General features: G+C 51.4%; 1 protein-coding gene across 1 annotated transcript in view; it reads right to left on the reverse strand.

The window, feature by feature from the left end:
• Positions 1-19,299, reverse strand: part of LOC136639365 (protein unc-13 homolog B-like) — a 210,172-nt gene that overhangs the window by 103,329 nt on the left and 87,544 nt on the right. The gene's annotated exons all lie outside the window — the stretch shown is intronic.

Below are 19,299 nucleotides of genomic sequence, written 5' to 3' on the forward strand. Positions count from 1 at the left end.
ACCAACCGTATTGGCCTCTGCCTTTCCATTGGACCATTTCAGCGACGTGGAGAGGGGGGATTTGCTGCATGGGTAACAGCCTATCCTCCATACCTACTTTACCCAGGCTTCACGCACTGGAGAGGACACTGTTCCAGAACCACCATTCAGAGCGTGACACCATAGTCTTCCGAGACTGAAGGATGCCAACTACTACTACTACTACTACTACTACTACTACTACTACTACTACTACTACTACTATTATTATTATTATTATTATTATTATTATTATTATTCCACCTTTCTCCCCGAAGGGCACCCAAGGTGGCTAACAAGCAAAACATTAAAATACAGAATAAAATACAAATAAAAATAAAAACAATTAAAAACAAGATAAAATACAGAGCAGTGAGCAATAAAACACATAGTAAAAATATTAATTTATAAAAGCAGCCCTTATAAGTCTCGAAGACTTCCCTAAATAAAAAAGTCTTCAGGCCCTGCCCAAAAGTTAATAACGAGGAAGCTGTCCTCAACAACAACAACAGTATTTATATACCGCTTTTCAACAAAAAGTTCACAAAGCGGTTTACAGAGAAAATCAAATATCTAATGGCTCCTCAACTCAAAGGAGAGGGAATTCCATAATGCAGGTGCCACCACCGAGAAGGTCCTGTTTCCGGCCGCCATCCCCCTCACCTCTCTCAATGGTGGCACAACCAACAGGGCCCCTTCTGATGACCTCAGAGAATGGATCAGACTAAATGGAAGAAGGTGGTCTCTCAAACATGCTGATCCCAAGACGTTTAGGGCTTTAAAGGTCAAAACCAGCACCTTGAATTCAGCCTGGAAACGAACCAGCAGCCAGTGCAGCCACCAGAGCAGTGGCGTGACAGAGTCAAACCGCCAGCCTCCAGCAACTATACGAGTCACCACATTCTGTACTAGCTGTAGCTTCTGGGCCGTCTTCAGGGGCAGCCCCACGTACAGCACATTACAGTAATCTAATCTTGATGTCACCATGGCATGGACCCCGTGGCCAGATCCGCCAGAGACTGGAACAGTCACAGCTGGCGCATCAGCCAAAGCTGGGCAAAGGTGCTCCTGGCCACAGCTGACACCTGGACATCCAGGAGCAGCTGAGACTGGAACTGACCTCTTAACATTAACCTCTTGGTTGTTGCAGTCTCCCTATTCATCCTCTCAGGCACAATATCCTGCATACTAATTAGGAGCGACTAACCCAGGGAGATTCCCCGGCCATCAGCTCTCCTATTTCACAGAAGGCCACTGTGTGGGACACAGGCTTGTCTGCACCAGCTGACAGTTTTACAGGTCGACTCAGTATTTGGCTGGAACACACGCCAAAGGCCAGTCCAGCAAGAGAGACTTCTATGGTGCAGCTTTTAGAGTCAGGTTACTTGCTAAGAGCAGACCCAGTCCAGCCACTTGGTCCCCACCCCACAACCTGTGCCTAAGGGGGGGCTGGGCTGACAGATGGCACCTTGTCTGGAGCCTGCAGCTGGTCATGCGCAGGGGCTTCCATGCACTCACAGGTCTGTACCTGGTGAACAGAGTTCTATGGTCTCTGAGTCAACTACAAATGAAATGGTGAGCAAACATTTTACCACACCTTGTTTAAAATGCAATAGGGCCGCCAGGGAGCAGATGAAATTATCGGGGGGGGGGGTCAGTTCTGGGTCCTGGGTGCCATGACTCCCACAGCCAGAACTCTGACCTAGGGGGAAAGGTCAGCCACAGAAGGAGAGTCAGCAGCACACAACTCGGAGATGTTTCATCTGGATAGGCCCGACAACCACCTGAAGTGGGGACCTCATCCCAGGGAGCAGCTCCTTGCCAGCGCCAGAGGTCTGCCAGGTGAGGACAGGTGGAGAGGCAGCCGGACCCAAGGCCTGCCTCTTGGGGAAGGGCTTGGCCTGAGAGGGCTCCAGAGAGAAACTCTCAAGGGGCAATTGCTCTCCAGACCTTGCTGCGCCAAGTGGCCATCTGAGAGCCCTCCAGCATCCCACTCTGCTGGCCAGGCCTGGGTCTGCCCCTCTCCAGCATCCCCTCGGGCTCCAGAAAGCAAATGCAAATGAGTGAGACTCTTCTGCGGCTCAGAAGTCCTTCCCACAGCAGAAGCCTCTGGCCCTGCTCTTCCCACAGACAGCCATTCCCTCCTGACCAGAGCACGGCCTGCCCACAGGGGCCCTGCAGCCCTGCTCACTGCTTCTGTGTCTGCCCAGGACCAGGCATTCCTCCCCTGCTCAGCAACACCCCTCAGAGCCCGCAGACACAACCTCACCTTCACTCAGAGGTGTTTCCTGCATTCAAACCAACCATGTCAAGATTTCCACGCATGGAATTCAGCATCGTTTGCCCCAAACCAAGTTGCTCCACCTGTTTCCATCTCTGTTTTAGAAAACAAGGCTACATTTCTGCCATTTGACTGTTCAGAACGTGTCACGAGTCATCGGCTGTTCAGCATCTTCCTGGGAAAGGCCTACAAAATCTGATGGTGTTTCAGGGATGCGGATTCCCATGTTGCTGCTCCAGCCCTCAGAGGAAGCAGCAGCTCAGAGCTCTCGCCACAGCAGAGGGACAAGACAGCCTTGTTCCATGAAGCTCACTCCTGGGAAAATGCATGCAGGATGGAGCCCAAGTGCTCCAGACCAGAGGGGTCTGGAAACAGCAGGCGCCACCCATGACCTACCAGGACCGCAAGCTGTTCAGAAGACAAAGCTTCATGCCTCAGCCAAGCAAGCACGTTTGGTTCCAAAGACCCGGGCGGGTGGGGTGAGCAGGAGGATGCTTTGCTTTTCAGGGGACACCAATAGGGCACTGTGTACAAAACTCATGGCAAGCACAGGACTGCTACTTCAAGCCCAAGGGGGCCACCTGGCCCTGCACCCTCTTCCCCAGCCCACCCTAGCTGTCCCAATGGGAGTCCCACCACCTGGAGAGAAGGGCAGCTTCCCTGCCACTGGCACTCAGCGGCGGATAGCCACATATCCTGGGAGCAGCAGGCAGGGCCTCCACAACTAGGAGCAAGCGACAGCCTCCGGTCCTCCATGAAAGTGTCCAGTTCCCTTCTGACAGCCATCCAGGCTCACGGCCATCACCACACCTTGTGAAAATAAACTCCACAAAGAAATAAGGAACTGTCCCTCCTTTGCCCATCCTCAGTCTCTGGAGACTGTCCAGACACTGCAGCCAGTGCAGAAGCAGCCATGGCCAGGGTGCTTCTGGGTGCCCACTGGTTGCTGAAGTGTTGCTTCACCTGCACCTCCCCTCTGAATTTCAGCTTGGAAGCTTCACCAGCTTTTCCAGCTCAGTATGACCAGCTTGTTTTTCTTTCTGAGCCTCCCTCATCTGCTGAAACCACCACGACCTGCCCTTGTGAACAAACTGGGAGCTCTGGCTTTACCTTGGACTTCTCAGTTTCCAGGACTGCAAGAATGCAGCCTTCCCGCCTGCCCCTTGGCGGCAACAACAACAACAAAACTCTAGTTCACACCCTGATCATTCTGACCTCCTTACTGGTTCCATTTAGCCAGCCCGGTCCCCTCCATTCCCCCCCCCCATTCAGCACTATGTTGCCAAAACTGTTCACCTGCATCATTGACCCAAGATTTCACACTCCCCTTTTGCAGACTTCCTGCCCACTCCTGAACCCAACACCAGTCCCCACCTTCACAACCCTCCATGAACTTGCACCTTCTCACCTCTCTGCTCTCACATCTTGCCAACCGCTACCCAGGCCATTCATCCTCCACCTCTCACACCTCTCAGCCACACCAAAGTCTCCTCTTCCCTCCCACAACTCTGACCCCCCCTTAGGCTTGCAAGTCCCTCCCAGATCACCTGCCTTATGCCTCCTCTCACAGCCTCCAGCCTCCTTCAAACCCATCTCTTCCATGCCTCTCTCCTTCTCAGCTGAGCATCATTTCCCAACTCTCCATCAAGTAGGAGCAGCTGGAACGCTCAAAGCAGCTTGCAGCCACTTTTGAAAGCCAGGAAGCAGAGAGTGGGTGTCAATGGGCAATTTTCACAATGGAGAGAGGTGAAAAGCGGTGTGCCCCAAGGATCTGTCCTGGGACCGGTGCTTTACAACCTCTTCATAAATGACCTGGAGACAGGGGTGAGCAGTGAGGTGGCCAAGTTTGCAGACGACACCAAACTTTTCCGAGTGGTGAAGACCAGAAGTGATTGTGAGGAGCTCCAGAAGGATCTCTCCAGACTGGCAGAATGGGCAGCAAAATGGCAGATGCGTTTCAATGTCAGTAAGTGTAAGGTCATGAACATTGGGGCAAAAAATCAAAACTTTAGATATAAGCTGATGGGTTCTGAGCTGTCTGTGACAGATCAGGAGAGAGATCTTGGGGTGGTGGTGGACAGGTCGCTGAAAGTGTCGACCCAATGTGCGGCGGCAGTTAAGAAGGCCAATTCTATGCTTGGGATCATTAGGAAAGGTATGGAGAACAAAACGGCTAATATTATAATGCCGTTGTACAAATCAATGGTAAGGCCACACCTGGAGTATTGTGTCCAGTTCTGGTTGCCGCATCTCAAAAAAGACATAGTGGAAATGGAAAAGGTGCAAAAGAGAGCGACTAAGATGATTACGGGGCTGGGGCACCTTCCTTACGAGGAAAGGCTACGGCGTTTGGGCCTCTTCAGCCTAGAAAAGAGACGCCTGAGGGGGGACATGATTGAGACATACAAAGGTATGCACAGGAAAGATAGAATGGATAGAGAGACACATAAGAACAGCCCCGCTGGATCAGGCCATAGGCCCATCTAGTTCAGCTTCCTGTATCTCACAACGGCCCACCAAATGCCCCAACACCTTTTTCCCTCTCACATAACACCAGAACCAGGAGAAATACACCGAAATTGAGTATTGGGAGAGTTAGAACAGACAAAAGGAAATATTTCTTTACCCAGAGTGTAATTAGTCTGTGGAACTCTTTGCTACAGGATGTGGTATTGGTAGCCAGCCTGGATGCCTTTTAAAGGGGATTGGACAGATTTCTGGAGGAGGACTCCATCACAGGTCACAAGCCATGATGAGTATGTACAGTCTGAGATTAGCTGGTTGCTCATTATGAGGGCCGGGAAGGAATTTTTCTCTGTCATCCAAATTGGCCCTGGATGGCAGTTTTTTTGCCTGGTGAGGGAGGGAAGGTGCGTTCAGTAGATTTTGTGCGTTAGAAATTGGTCCTCGTGTTTAATAAGTAGCACAAGTTAAACCCAATTGCAATCTGGTGTCTTTCCTGGGCTGAGTGAGCATAAATAAAATGCCAGATGAAGGGGAGTGAAAGTGAGATGCAAGTATCTTGTGGTCTTGTGTGTGCTCCCTGAGATCTGCGGGGCACTGTGAGATACAGGAAGCCAGACTAGAGGGGCCTTGGCCCGATCCAATCAGACTCTTCTTACGTTCTTACCTACTGGCAGGAACTACAGGGCCATAAACATCAGTCTCAGGAGGGAGCTCCAGAGTCTGGGTGTGACTGCAGAGAAGACCCACTTCTGAATTCGAATAGAACAGGTGTCAGAGTGTGGGGGTGTGTGTGTGACAGGAATGGTCCCCCTCTGCTGATCTTAAGAGGGGGGCAAGTCAATTTGGAAGGAAGCTGTCCTTCCACACCCCGGTTTCACAGGTTGAAACCAAACCCTTGAATTGTGCCCAGAAAGGCACTGGTGACCCCAAGGTCACAGGGTTCCAATAGGCAGCCCCCACCAACACCAGGGCAGCTGCATTCTGTATCATTTGGCGCTCCCAAGCAGTTCCCAGAGGCAGCCCCATGCCAAGCCCATGACAGCAATAGAAGTGTCGTGTCACCACACTCTGCGTCACCTCAGCCCAGTCTGCCCTGTCTTGAAACAGATCTGATAGGTGCACCAGCCAACAAAGACTGGGCAAAGGTACTCCTGGTCACAGGTGAGACATTCAGAGCTGGGTCTAGAAGCACCCCAAATTACAAGCCTGCCTTTCCAAGGAAGCGCTGACCCATCCAGCATTTGCTGAAAATGTGTGCCCTGCCTGGCAGAGCTCTTTTGTCTCGCCCGGCTTACTGAAAGTCCCAGCTCCAAATGGTAAATGATCTCCTGCGGTAGCTTCACAGACTGGGGAGCAGACAGAACCCTGCGAAAAGCCAAGGCACCAGGCAGGCTGGCCAGCACCACCTTCTGAAGGCACAAGCGGCACCAGAATAGAGGGCTCCCATCCCATAATAATAATAATAATAATAATAATAATAATAATAATAATAATAATAATAATAATAATAAAACTTTATTTATATCCCGCCCCCTTCTCCCCAAAGGGACCCAACAAGCACAGAAAACTAGATTAAGGGCGCAGCCCTAACCCACTTTCCAGCACTGGCACAGCTGTGCCAATGGAGCACGTGCTGCATCCTGCAGTTGGGAGGCAGTCACGGAGGTCTCTTCAAGGTAAGGCAATGTTTGTTTCCTTATCTCAGAATTGCACTGGCCTTACCTTGGTGCTGGAAAGTTGGTTAGGGTTGCACCCTAAGTGTATGATCTGTTGAAGGAGTTAGGCCAGAACAAACCTAGGCTTGCCATTATTGTAGATGCCATGAAATTCTAGGCAACCTTGGCATGGATGTTAAAATCTCTCCTACTTACAGATGGGGTGGGGGGGAGGGATGACTCCAACTCCATCCTTGAAACTACCCTAGTTACAAGATCAGAAAAACTCACTTGAAGAAAAGCTCCCCTAGTCAGAACGCATTGCCGTTCTGGCTGAATCCAGTCTCTGAGACGCCTAAGTCACCAGCTGTGCTTCCGGCCACTTCCACAAAAGCAGAAAAGTGTGTCGTGAGCTGCAACGCAGGACACCCCCCTCCTCCTGGTCAGCCCACAGTACAGAGCAGCAGCAGGCCAAAGGGGAGGGAGCACCTCCCCAAACACACGTGTGAGCTTGTGGGATGCACACCCCTGCGTGACACTACTGGCCGTGGTGGCTATTCAAAAGGGCTCCCAGAGGTCTCCAAGCAGCAGCAGCAGCTGGACACAGACTGCTGGATGGGCTTGGATCTGACCCAGCAAGGCTCAGCACTGCAAGGTGACAACATGAGCTCGAGAAGGCAAACTTGCAGCCAAGGGAAAGGTTGCTATGGCAGCCCTTCTCTGCTGGCTGCAACACTGACACAGGCTGGAGATTTTTAGATATCCCCTTTTATCTTCCCTGAGGACTCCGTGGGCTTTCCAGGCAGCCTCCTTCCCTGGGCCTGGGTGTGGCCTCCGATGCCACTTCCTTGCAGCTCAAGCATCCTGGAGTGTGTAGTTGAAAAGTTAAAAATTCGACCCCAGGGTGGCCGCTTCTCTTAGCTGTCACAATCACGTCTTTTCCCAGACCTGATCTGCCACTCAGTAAAGCAGCCTGGGAATCACAGCTGGAGCTGAAACGTGTATCCCACAGCCGAGTGAGTCAGGGTTCTGGTGGCATTCAGTTCTCAGCTAAGGGAGATTTTAATTTAAACTCAAAGAAGAGAGAAAATCAGCATTAGCAACCCCTTAAAAAGGAATCAGTCGCAGAGGTTGACTATGGCAGAACAAAAGGATGGGGAGGTGGACAGGGTGAGAGAAAGGCACCAGAGAGGAACAGAATGCAGCTCGCTCAGGGCAAGATCTGCCATGACTATTACTGGAAGCTGTGCAGGAGCTTCAGACCACTGCAGTCTTCTGTGCTAAAGGAGGAACGTTTTGGAGGTGAAACAGACGCTCCGGAGCACAAGTGCCTTGATGTCCAACACTGAACTCATGACATGGAGACGAATGACAGCAATCAAATGTGTGCTGATCAGAACAGGAACAGGATGAAAGAACATGTAGAGTCACCCAGCCTTGAAAAAACAACACTGGCGGCCACCAGCCCTTTACTACCCTGGCAGCTCCCTGTCCTCTAGGTTTTGAAAGGCCAGGAAGAGAGGGAGGAGGAGAAGTCACCTTAGGCCAAGGAGGGGACTTCCTCCTGAAGTTCTCCCCTGCAGGTCTGGGAGTGCTTCCTTCACTGCTCTCGTTGTGGTCCTAACACTTACTTTGTAGAACCGTTACTTGTCGTGTCATCATTTTAGTCAATGACCACAGAAGCACTCCAGTTCTTTTGAAGATGAGCTCAACCAGGCCCCTTGGAGCCACGGATGGTGGCTTCACAAGCCAGCTGCAAGAACCAGTAGGGGCACCTGAACACTAACCCTACCTGAGCGGTTCACCTAATATCCTCTAGGAAATCATGATTCCTGGAAAGAGCTCACTCTCCTTCCCATAAGCTGGCAGGTTCACTCAGCTCTCTGGCGGCAACAAGAATGGGCTGCCTTGACCTTCCACCTCCTCCTGCTCGAGGGAAGACTCTGACTGCTGCAAGAGGCTGGAGCTTGCCCAAACAGGGACTGCGGAGGGCACCACTCATCACACCTGCCAGACAATATCACTCCATCCAATTTCTGACACTTGCCAAGTCAAGACTTCTCAGAGAAAAGATCCCAACCTTAGAAAACACCGGAAGTTCTTCAGGGCTTCTGAAAATTTCACTCCAACAGTTAGGAACCACGGCTGACTAGCCCAACAAAACGACAAAGCAGGAGGACATCTTTGACCAAGCCCAAGCAAAAAATGCACCAAAGGCATTCTTAAGTCCTCTGCGTAAATCTGACACTGGAGATGAACATAAAGGGCAGCTGCTATTTGCTCTAAACACCCAGAACACTTTCACACTTCTGAATTCTGCAACAGCACCGTGGGAGACAGAGACACTTCTTCTCTGGCTGCTCCCAAAAGGACTGACAGATGAGCAGAAGCTGAAGCAGAAGGCGACTCTGTTTAACTTGAGGGGGGCGCCCAAGAGGGTGGGGTGGCTGCAGCGACCTCTTCCAGTCCACAGCTGATTCAAGCACCTGCCCAGCAGTGCCAGTCTCCCTGGGCTCTCCTTGCCCCCACTTGAAGCATCTCCTCTTCAAAGTCCAAAGATGCAAATCAGTTCAAGAAAGGACTTGGATCAGTGGCATTGCTGCCAATTGAGACTATCTATGAAAAGTAGGCAAGTGACCCCAGGACACCTGACTGAGCTGCACACAGGCGACCAACCAGCTCAGGCGCACATCCTGGATTCTTGGTACTGTTCAAAGCCCAATCCCTGAGCACGGTGCTGAACCCAGAGTGAGAAGGCAGCTCTGGGTAAGGTCACACAGGAGAGAAGGGCTGGAGAAAGAGGCAGGGGTGCCTCACTTAGCTGCAGGGGAGAATGGAGAGAACGGCTTCATGGAGAAAGGGGGCTGTGAGAAGGGATCTGGTGGGAGAGCTCCCACAGGACTTCCAGGAGGCAGTGCCAAGCATGGGGGGGGGAGCAGCCAGGGAGAAATGACGGTGTGTCGGAGGGACACAAGGGCTTTAGACCTGAGCAGCCTGCACTGGAGAAGATGAGCCTGATGGACATTCGCACCACACTTAGAGCTCCGGACAGCTGGTTGCCTAACCACAGAAGTGATCCAATGACGCTTTGCAAGACCAGGGGCTGCTCTTCATCTGCATGAGACAGTAACAGGTGCAATCAAAGCTAAATTCACACCTTTTCCCCTGCTGGGAAGCCTGCCTTGAAAAGAAACGTCTCTCACCCAGAGTTTAATTCCAGGGATGCAAACAGGGATGCTGCTCAAGGCACACCAGAGCCATTCGGCCAGGGGGTTCAAATGCCTTTTGACCAAGCGGAAGCCACACACACACACACTCTGGGCTTGTTCTCGGCGATCACCCAGTTAGCCTTCTAAGCTCACAAGTGGCTCTGGATAAGCGGGAATGGGCAGTGCAGGGCAGCTGAACCTCCTGCTGCCTGTTTCTGTGCTTCTCCCTCTGATCCAAAGCAGAACTTCAGCAACTCCGCCTACTGGGGAAACTCGCGTGTCCTCCCGCAGGAGCCACTTGCACCAGGAAAGGTGCCAAAGTCCTCTGTGGAGGAGACAGGAGTGCAGAGAAAGGTGTCGCCAGGAACTGGGGCTTCCTGGTCTCCCCCCCCCCGCCCCCATCGTGCCAAGACCCCAGAGAAGAACGAAGGCAAAGGCAGAAACGTTTCCAGCTCTGTAGCTCATCTTCTTAAAACTGAGAATCTGGTGGGGTGCACAACTACAGGCTTCCAAACCACGTGCCCTTCAAGACCTCAATTTTTTAGCAACGATTTTGAATATAAATTAAGCATTGCCTCAACAGACCCTCTTCGATGCTGAACTCCAGCTGAAATCACCCCCAGGCAGACTCAAAGGCTGGGCGCAGCAGCGTCCTTCTCTGCACACAGGCATCCGTGAAAGAGGGCACGCTACACACGCACGTCACTCCTCAAGCACTCTGGAGAGCCACCGCGTCCCTTTCACACGGGCCATTCTCTCTCGCTCGCCTCCAAACATCTCTCTGGAGCCACCAAATTCCGGCTCCCAGGCGTGTCTTGACTTAGTTTTACAACTTACCTTGAAACAAAAATGGCTTAAGGTTTAAATTTTCAAATTAAGAAGGACAAACTCAAGAGAAGCCAAAGCTCTCTCGCCCAGAACCAAGACATCCCCTTAACAGCAGCACTGCCAGCCAGAAGAGGTTGGAGCCCTTGCAAGAGAGGGTGGAAAAGGCAGCCCAACTATCTGTTTCCACAGCAGCCACTAAGCAGCAGGAGCACAACTGGGGGCATGTCCAAAAGTGCTCAACTGCCCAAAAATCCCAGGAGAAAGCAGAGGAGCCGAGGAACAGGAAGAGCAGTCCAGGAGCTTCTTCTGTTTGTCGAGGATTCTTCAAGAGAAACGACTTGGCTTCCCGCCCCAAATGCATTTCCCAAGCAGCCCGAGGAGCAGCTCAGCTCCTCTGCTCGCTTCAGCGCTGTACTTGAAAAGAGAAGGCAGCCGTGGAACAGGGTCTGTGGCTTCAACTCCTCCTCCTTGTCGGCTGGCTGCTGCCTCCTGAAGCCTGCCACGCACCCCCAACCCCCTCCTCCCCCCCAGCACACTCTGGGCGGAAACAACTTCTTCCTTCTCGTTATCCATTCAGTGGTAAAAAATGATGAAAAATGGACGGCTCTGACAAAAAGCAAAGCGCTCCTTGGGAAAGCAGAGAGCAGACAAGAAAGCCAGGCCTGCTGGCACGCGCCGGAGAGCAGAGCCGCCTCGCTGCATCCTTGAAAGCCAGAGCGGGGCGTGTGTGTGGAGGCTGGACTAGGGGGCTGGGACCAACTGCAATTGCATAATTGCAAAAAATAATCATAATCACCCCCTCCTTTCCCACCCTGATTCCTTCATTATCACCTGCTTTACACCCACTCCAGCATTCGCTGCCGATATGCCAGCACAGCAGAAAAACTTGAGCAAGGAAATTGCCTGGCAGTCAGCGTGAACAAGATGCCGAAACAAGTCCAGGCACTTGGACACCTCCCTCCGATCCAGACGCCGTGACCAAAGAGCACCCAAGAACAAAGCCCCACCTGCTGCTGCTGCTGCCACACAGAAGCAACTGGGGAGTAACAGGTGTAATGTCAAGAAGCGTCAAGAAATGCTGATGAAGAGCAGCAGGAATTGCAAGCGCGGAGTCTCCTCTTGCACGGATTTGCTGTGGAGCTGCTCCTACAGACTCTGCCTTCTGGGGCTTCCTCCAGTCTCTTGCTTCAGCACACAGTCCAGGGGCCTCCCTCCCTCCCTCCCTCCCTGGGACCAGCACACAGTGCCACTCCGGTCCCCGCAGGCACCAGCTCTGCTTCACCCCTGGTGCTCCTTTCCAAGTGCGCATGTCCCTGAAAGCCAAGCACACAGTGCGGGACCTTCGTGCAATTCCTGCCACCTTCTCCTTCCCTTCAAGGAGTTCCCTTTCCAGAGGAGTAGAAGGAGAGAACAGCCCAGCCTGCAAGCTTCCTGTCGTTGGCTGCCTTTGTGGTTTGCGGGCGAGCTTGCTTCTAAAATGTGTCCGCTGCACGTGGGCTGGAGCTGGGTTACAGAAGGCAGCACAGACTCCCCACGGCAAAAAAGAAGGCTCTCCAACCTGGACGAACGGACGAGAAAATGGCCAACACAATTCAGCGTCAGGAAGTGACACACACTGGAGCAACAAAGCCCAGCTTCACCTGAGGGGGCCAAGGGCAAGCAACGAGGAGAGAGAGCTGCAGGTTTCCGGTTTGTGCTGCCAGTCCCTCTGCTCATGCAAAGGCGGCTCTCATAAGAACAGAGTGTGCAGCTGAGCATGTGCAAATGCTTCAGAGCACCTTTTCCGGGCCGCCTCCCAAGGTTTATCGCAGGCACCCTTGGGCCCACCTTCTCCCTCCAGTGGGATGACAGCGGCAGATAAGAGTGCTGCTCCTGGAGCACCTGCCCCGGGGACCGTAAAGGACTCTGTTCCCTAGTCCCTTAACGGACAGAATACAACCCACTGACCAGGCATGGGGTGTGTGAGGATCATGATGGGGTATCCCATTTGGTCTCCACCACTCTCCTAAGGGCCACCAGGAAAGGTCCTACTGTGGAGGTCTTGGCCAGATCCTGGGGAAACACCATGCTAGTGGCCTTCAAATGGGGTGCAGAGGGCACTGCCTTAGCACCAATGGCATGGTTGAGGTGGAGTGTCTATAGCACTTTCCCCAAGAGCCAAGGAAATGGGTTGAAGAGAAAATCCTGTTCCTACTATCCTCAGGGGTGCCCCTGACATCCCACAATAGATCCCCCTCCTCTCTGGAAGAATCTGTATCTGAGATGGAGGAATTCCTGAGCCAAACCTTGTGCCCTTCTGCAACCCCTTCTCCCTGACATGGGGACCAGCAAGAGCCAAACTCCTTTGCCTGGAGGTGCTTGCAGGGGGCTCCCAAATTGCTGCCACAGGAGATGCTGGAGTTCACACACGAGGCAACAGTGCCGGGGCACCTGGGGCATGTGGCCCTGGTCTTGCAGGGCATCTTGGGTCAGTCTTGGGTTCTCTCACGGTCAGTAGGGAGAGGGGCCCTCCCTCCCTGCCAGGCTCCCACCATTGCAGCAGCAGCCCCTTAAGGAGTGGGGCTTTAAGTGGGCTCCTCGAAAGTTCAGGCACAAAATGCCAGGTTGCAGCTCTGGATCCACTTAGAGAAGGGAATGGGGAGGCCAACTTGTCCCAGGCCCTCCCCTTCCTTGTTCACCCCCAGAGGCCATTCCTGCTGCTGCGCTTGGCTGGATCGCCTGTCTGTGTCACCGGTTCTCCCTCCCACTTTTCACTGGTACAGCCTCTGGCCAAGGTAGCACTCTTAACCCATCCCTGCCCAGGTCACACTCCAGGAATGGCGCACCCGCCTTGCCCTCGTCACCCCATCCAGTGGCTTCAGGGAGGCCATGCACTGCCTCCCCAGCCCTCAATGGCCTTCTAAGACCTTTGGAAGGCCAAAAATCGCTACTTCTGGTTTTTGATCCAAAACTGGAAGTAGCAATCTTCAGCCTTCACAGGCCTTAGAAGGCCTTTGGACGACCAGGGAGGCAGCACACAGCCTCTTCAGTTCTCCTAAGGTCCTTGGAAAGTGAGGGTGGCAGAGGATGGGAGGCCCCAGGCAGCACAAGGGCCAGGATCGCCAGGGCCACAGGGCAGACGCCAGGAAGAGGAGGTCGCTGCTGGGATATGTTGGACAAGACCCGGAGAGGATGGGCACTCCGAGCACTGGCCTTGCCAGACCCCACCAAGACGGCTGGGATGGACGCAAAGTGGACAGGAGCTTCGTGGCTCCACAGGCTGTTTTGCCATTTACACACTGCTTGTCAACCAAAAAAGGTTTGCAAAGTGGTTCACTTGCCAGAAGAAATCTTCTATTCCTTTTGCAAAGAGACACTTGCAAATGGTCACCAGAAAAGCTGGGGGGGGGGGGAGAATAGAGACAGCTGTTCTCCCCCTGATCTCCATTGCTGGGAAGGTGCCTTTTTGTCCAGGTCACAGGGACTGCCACGCTAAGACAACCTTCTCCACACCACTGCAACCTCCTAACTCCACAAACGCCCTTCAAACCATGTCAGAAGCATATCTTGCTGTAATGACCGGTCGCTTGGTCAGTTCACATCCTCCATGTCATACTTTCTCACAAGGGCAGCCAGATGGCTGACCAGTCCTGCTCTCCCTTGAGTGAACTGAGAACCGCTCAAAGGAGCTTCTGCATTCTGCCCTGTGAGATGCGAGTTTCTTCGTTTTTAATTCATGAGGTCCTAAATTAGGCTAACTCAGTGAGGAATTATTAAAACTGCTAAAGAACCAATTCAGCCATGTAGGCCAAGTGCTTTGATGTCTGCGAGGTGCGTGTTATTCTGTATTTTAAAATCCCTGTTATCTCTCCTCTTCATTCCAACTTCCTGTAGAGGAAAGCTCTAAACTACGGATAAAAATGTGCAGTAAGCAATTCTTCGGCAGTCACAAAGTGGGTGGATAAACCACAGAAGATATTGCTGAGCCCGAAGCAGCACACAGAGCCCCACAGCCAGGCAAAGAGCCCTCTCCAAGCACACCCCTGATAGGGGAGGGAGAGGGCAGCTCCAGGGACGGGAGGCCCCATGTCAGGTGCTGGGCAGGGGCTGCCCAGGCAGGCCAGAGCGCAGCTCTTGCTGCTGTGCCTCTCCACCCCCCTTGCGCAACATCCATCTCAAGGCCAAAAAGCACCCTGGCTTGGTGTGCCTGGATTCACACTGGCACTGTTTGCTGCAAAACAGAAAATGAATTACTCGACATGCCAACACACTGGACGGGCAGCGAGTCAGCCAGACCATAAGAACATAAGAACAGCCCCACTGGGTCAGGCAATAGGCCCATCTAGTCCAGCTTCCTGTATCTCACCGCGGCCCACCAAATGCCCCAGGGAGCACACCAGACAACAAGAGACCTGCAAGGCTTCCTGGGAATTGTAGTTAAGAACATAAGAACAGCCCCACTGGGTCAGGCCATAGGCCCATCTAGTCCAGCTTCCTGTATCTCACAGCGGCCCACCAAATGCCCCAGGGAGCACACCACATAACAAGAGACCTCATCCTGGTGCCCTCCCTTGCATCTGGCATTCTGACATAACCCATTTCTAAAATCAGGAGATTGCACATACACATCATGGCTTGTACCCCGTAATGGATTTTTCCTCCAGAAACTTATCCAATCCCCTTTTAAAGGCGTCCAGGCTAGATGCCATCACCACATCCTGTGGCAAGGAGTTCCACAGACCAACCACACGCTGAGTAAAGAAATATTTTCTTTTGTCTGTTCTAACTCTCCCAACACTCAATTTGAGTGGATGTCCCCTGGTTCTGGTGTTATGTGAGAGTGTAAAGAGCATCTCTCTATCCACTCTGTCCATCCCCTGCATAATTTTGTATGTCTCAATCATGTCCCCCCTCAGGTGTCTCTTTTCTAGGCTGAAGAGGCCCAAACGCCGTAGCCTTTCCTCATAAGGAAGGTGCCCCAGCCCCGTAATCTTCTTAGTCGCTCTCTTTTGCACCTTTTCCATTTCCACTATGTCTTTTTTGAGATGCAGCAACCAGAACTGGACACAATAGTCCAGGTGTGGCCTTACCATAGATTTGTACAACGGCATTATAATACAATATATACAATAATATATATTATTGCATATACAATATATAAAATAATACAACGGCAATATAATACTCGCTTTCGTCTTGCAAGTTTTTTGGTGTACGAGGCATTCGTCTTGCGAGGCACCACTGTATTAGCCGTTTTGTTCTCAATACCCTTCCTAATGATCCCAAGCATAGAATTGGCCTTCTTCACTGCTCACCCCTGTCTCCAGGTCATTTATGAAGAGGTTGAAAAGCACCGGTGCAAGAACAGATCCTTGGGGCACACCGCTTTTCATTTCTCTCCATTGTGAAAATTGCCCATTGACACCCACTCTCTGCTTCCTGGCCTCCAACCAGTTCTCAATCCATGAGAGGACCTGTCCTCTAATTTCCTGACTGTGGAGTTTTTTCAGTAGCCTTTGGTGAGGGACCGTGTCGAATGCTTTCTGAAAGTCCAGATATATAATGTCCATGGGTTCTCCCACATCCACATGCCTGTTGACCTTTTCAAAGAATTCTATAAGGTTCGTGAGGCAAGACTTACCCTTACAGAAGCCAGGCTGATTCTCCCTCAGCAAGGCCTGTTCATCTATGTGTTTTGAGATCCTATCTTTGATGAGGCATTCCACCATCTTACCCGGTATAGATGTTAGGCTGACTGGCCTATAGTTTCCTGGGTCCCCCCTCTTTCCCTTTTTAAAGATAGGCGTGACATTTGCTATCCTTCAATCTTCTGGCACCGTGGCCGTTTTGAGGGACAAGTTGCATATCTTAGTCAAGAGATCTGCAACTTCATTCTTCAATTCCTTAATAACGCTTGGGTGGATGCCATCATGGCCCGGTGACTTATTGATCTTTAATTTATCAATGAGGTCTGAAACATCTTCTCTTTTAACCTCTATCTGACTTAATTCCTCGGTCAGGAGAGGCTGTTTGGGCAGCGGTATCTGCCCGAGGTCTTCTGCCGTGAAGACAGATGCAAAGAACTCATTTAATTTCTCTGCCATCTCTAAGTCTCCTTTTATCTCCCCTTTCCTTCCTCATCATCCAGTGGGCCAACTGCTTCTCTGGCGGGTTTCCTGCTTCTAACATATTTGAAGAAGCTTTTATTATTCCCCTTAATGTTGCTGGCCATGCGTGACCACTTCTGGTGCAGTTGTCAGGTTTCCATTCCCTTCAACTGAGATTAAAAACTTCCACACCGATCGACAATCCCACTCAACCCAATAACAGTTTGGTTCTGACTTCAAACAGAAACTATTCTACTTTTCCTCTCTGCCAGGCTGCAAAATTCTGCTGTCCTCTTTGGCCTTTGTCATTCCCTTCTTCTACAAAGCTGAAGGGAAAGTGACTACAAGGACAGCCAAGGTGGGGACATGACACAACTGACGAGGAACATTTCTCTTCTAATTACCTCACTGATGAAAAACCCAGATCCTACTGCTTATGAATGCAAGAACATACATCTTTTAAAATAATTTTTAAGGGTGTGATGAAGTTACTGTTTTTGACTCTGACTTTCTCTTCTACCTTTTCCCATCTGGTTTCTTTCCAGGACAGCTGCAAGATCTCCAGAGCGAGACTGAAACCCTACCAGTTGTCCATGAACAAGTGCTACACAAGGCCTCACAGCAACCCCACCCACAGACAAGCAATCAGAGAGATGGAGGTGCTAAACTTGCAAAGCCTTCCTTAACAGTACGCACTGTGCTGTCCCCTTTGGAGCAACCCCATCACCCCTTCCTTCTCACACCCCCCCCCAAAGCTTATAGCCCACAGCATGCCGAAATGATGCAGAGACAGCCCATAGTGATGCTATTTGCTGCAGTTAAGCCTCTCCCTCTGCTGCCACCTCTTCCAAACTGCACCTCTCACTGCCAGACAGACTGACATGAGAAAGGGACTTTCTGTCACCCTGCATCAAAACACAGCAATCGTATTCCACGGAGACAGCCAATCATCCTACTGCAACGTTGCTGGAAAAAGCAGAGCCACCTGATTAAACTGCACAGTCGAGAATAACCAGAAATGAAGGGAAACCACAAGCCTTATTTTAGTAGGTGGCTGCCCGACCGCCACTGTGCAGGAAGCACAAAGGCAGCCAGTCTGAAAGACATCAGCACACCACAGTCTGTGGGCGAAGGACAAAGCAACCAGGCTCTCTGCTGTGCTCCTATGAATGCCCTCCAAGATGGATTCCTGAGCAGGTGGCTACTGTGGTAGGTTCTCCCTCTTAAGCATTTGCAAGGCCAGGGCCACAGCCGCATCCAGCACACTGCTGAGCATTTTAGACTGGACTAAATTCCTGGTGGAATATTAGAGCGCCTTTGTTGACAAGAGACCGGGCAGCATTTCCCAGGCCTCAAAAGCCATCAAGTGCATAAGAACACAAGAAGAGCCCTGCTGAATCAGGCCAAAGGCCCACCCAGTCCACCTTCCCGTATTTCACAGTGGACCACCAAATGCCTCGGGAAGCACACAAGACCACAAGAGACCTGCATCCTGGCGCCCCCCTTGCATCTGGCATTCTGAGATAACCCACTTCTAAAATCAGGAGGTCGCACATACCCAACATGGCTTGTGATCCGTGATGAACTTTTCCTCCAGAAATTTGTCTAATCCCCTTTTAAAGGCATCTGGGCCAGGTGCCATCACCACATCCTGTGGCAAGGAGTTCCACAGACTAATTACACGCTCGGTAAGTAAATATTTTCTTTTGTCTGACCTAACTCTCACAACACTCAATTTTAGTGGAAGTCCTTTTTGACATCCTTTTTGAGATGTGGCGACCAGAACTGGATGTAATACTCTAGTTGTGGCTTTACCATCAATTTGTACAATGGCATTATGTAATTAGCCATTTTACTTTCAATACCTTTTTGTAATGATCCCAAGCATAGAATTGGTTTTCTTTGCCATTGTCACATATTGAGTTGACACTTTCATCAAGCTGTCCACCAGCACCCCAAGATCCATCACAGACAACTCAGAACCCTGTATGTGAAGTTTTGATTCTTTGCCCCAATGTGCATGACTTTACACTTACTGACATTGAAACACATCTGCCATTTTGATGCCCATTCTGCCAGTTTGGAGAGTTCCTTCTGGAGCTCTTCACAATTTCTTCTGGTCTCCAGTTGACAGTTGTTGGCAACCTTCAGTCTCGAAAGACTATGGTATCGCGCTCTGAAAGGTGGTTTTGGAACATCATCTAGTGTGGCTGAAAAGGCCAATTCGGGAGTGACAATCCCTTCCACACCAGGAGCAAGTGCAGTCTGACCCTGGTCTGTCTCCCTGGCTATGGGCCTTCCTTCTTTGCCTCTTAGCCTCAGACTGTTGGCCAAGTGTCTCTTCAAACTGGGAAAGGCCATGCTGCACAGCCTGCCTCCAAGCGGGCCGCTCAGAGGCCAGGGTTTCCCACTTGTTGAGGTCCACTCCTAAGGCCTTCAGATCGCTCTTGCAGATGTCCTTGTATCGCAGCTGTGGTCTACCTGTAGGGCGCTTTCCTTGCACGAGTTCTCCATAGAGGAGATCCTTTGGGATCCGGCCATCATCCATTCTCATGACATGACCCAGCCAACACAGGCGTCTCTGTTTCAGCAGTGCATACATGCTAGGGATTCCAGCACTATGTTGTTTGGAACTTTGTGCTGCCAGGTGATGCCGAGAATGCGTCGGAGGCAGCGCATGTGGAAAGCGTTCAGTTTCCTCTCCTGTTGTGAGCAAAGAGTCCATGACTCGCTGCAGTACAGAAGTGTACTCAGGA

Source organism: Tiliqua scincoides, chromosome 2 (genome assembly GCF_035046505.1).
Source record: "Tiliqua scincoides isolate rTilSci1 chromosome 2, rTilSci1.hap2, whole genome shotgun sequence".
In the NCBI taxonomy this organism is placed as follows: domain Eukaryota; kingdom Metazoa; phylum Chordata; class Lepidosauria; order Squamata; family Scincidae; genus Tiliqua; species Tiliqua scincoides.